The sequence below is a fragment of the Bison bison genome, unplaced genomic scaffold, assembly GCF_000754665.1.
Source record: "Bison bison bison isolate TAMUID 2011002044 unplaced genomic scaffold, Bison_UMD1.0 scf7180017864127, whole genome shotgun sequence".
NCBI classification, from domain to species: domain Eukaryota; kingdom Metazoa; phylum Chordata; class Mammalia; order Artiodactyla; family Bovidae; genus Bison; species Bison bison.
The window spans coordinates 170,206-172,300 of NW_011494699.1; positions in this window are offsets into that span (position 1 = coordinate 170,206).

A 2,095-nucleotide genomic window follows, 5' to 3' on the forward strand; every position below is an offset into this window, starting at 1 on the left:
GCCATAGGGCTTCCCTGTAAGGTGGCCAGCATCTGGGCATGCCTTGTCTCTTTCCTTTTCTCCCTTTCCTGGGCCCTGGCCTTCCTCTCCTGTTCTCTGTTGTACAAAGGTATTGGTGGCTGGACCATCTCATGTAAAGAGGCAGCAGGGTCCTGCTGCTATAGCTGTTGTAACTTTATTCTGATGTCTGATGTACACTGGGACAGGAATTTATCTTTTAAAATCACCTGTCCCTCATAAGAGTCCAAGTCCAGATTGGTAAACTTTTGGAGGGCCTCTTTAAGCTTTTCCAGAAAGACAATGGGTTTTTCATTGGGTTCATGAGTTATTGCTGAGATTGGGTACGGTCCCACAACTAATAGGCTTCCTTCTATTTCTATGGGTGGACTTCCTTAGGGGTGAGTCTTTCTGAAGCTTATCCTACCCAGTACTGTTGAAACCTGAGAGCTGAGCATCCGCAGATCGCCAGGCAGATTGAGGTGTAACAGCCTCCTGGAGATCAAATCTCTGGGCAGGTCGAGGCAGGTTGGCCTCCTGAGAGTTGGGTCTCTGGGCAGGTGGAGGCATATCCACCTCCTGGGACCCCTGGACTGGGAGATCCCCAAGCAGGTTGAGGTGTGACAACCTTCTGAGGACCAAATCCCTAGGCAGGTCAAGATATGTTGACCTCCTGGGAACTCCAGACTGGAGTTGGGCAGCCCCACGGTCTCCAGCATGACCAGTGCTGGGTAGGATTAAGGGGTTGTAATCTTTTTTTTTTTTCCCTTTTTTTTTTTTTTTTTTAAATTTTCTTTTTAATTTAATTTTATTTTTAAACTTTACAATATTGTATTGGTTTTGCCAAATATGGAAATGAATCCACCACGGGTATACATGTGTTCCCCATCCTGAACCCACCTCCCTTCTCCCTCCCCATACCATCCCTCTGGGTCGTCCCAGTGCACCAGCCCCAAGCATCCAGTATCATGCATTGAACCTGGACTGGCAACTCGTTTCATACATGGTATCATACATGTTTCAATGTCATTCTCCTAAATCTTCCCACCCTCTTCCTCTCCCACAGAGTCCATAAGACTGTTCTATACATCAGTGTCTCTTTTGCTGTCTCGTACACAGGGTTATTGTTAGCATCTTTCTAAATTCCATATGTATGCGTTAGTATACTGTATTGGTGTTTTTCTTTCTGGCTTACTTCACTCTGTATAATAGGCTCCAGTTTCATCCATCTCATTAGAACTGATTCAAATGTATTCTTTTTAGTGGCTGAGTAATACTCCATTGTGTATATGTACCACTGCTTTCTTATCCATTCATCTGCTGATGGACATGTAGGTTGCTTCCATGTCCTGGCTATTATAAACAGCACTGCGATGAACACTGGGGTACACATGTCTTTCCCTTCTAGTTTCCTCAGTGTGTATGCCCAGCAGTGGGATTGCTGGATCATAAGGCAGTTCTATTTCCAGTTTTTTAAGGAATCTCCACACTGTTCTCCATAGTGGCTGTCCTAGTTTACATTCCCATCAACAGTGTAAGAGGGTTCCCTTTTCTCCACACCCTCTCCAGCATTTATTGCTTGTAGACTTTTGGATCGCAGCCATTCTGACTGGTGTGAAATGGTACCTCATAGTGGTTTTGATTTGCATTTCTCTGATAATGAGTGATGTTGAGCATCTTTTCATGTGTTGGTTAACCATCTGTATGTCTTCTTTGGAGAAATGTCTATTTAGTTCTTTGGCCCATTTTTTGATTGAGTCATTTACTTTTCTGGAGTTGAGTTGTAGGAGTTGCTTGTATATTTTTGAGATTAGTTGTTTGTCAGTTGCTTCATTTGCTATTATTTTCTCCCATTCTGAAGGCTGCCTTTTCACCTTGCTAATAGTTTCCTTAGTTGTGCAGAAGCTTTTAAGTTTAATTAGGTCCCATTTGTTTATTTTTGCTTTTATTTCCAATATTCTGGGAGGTGGGTCATAGAGGATCCTGCTGTGATGTATGTCTGAGAGTGTTTTGCCTATGTTCTCCTCTAGGAGTTTTATAGTTTCTGGTCTTAACGTTTAGATCTTTAATCCATTTTGAGTTTATTTTTGTGTATGGT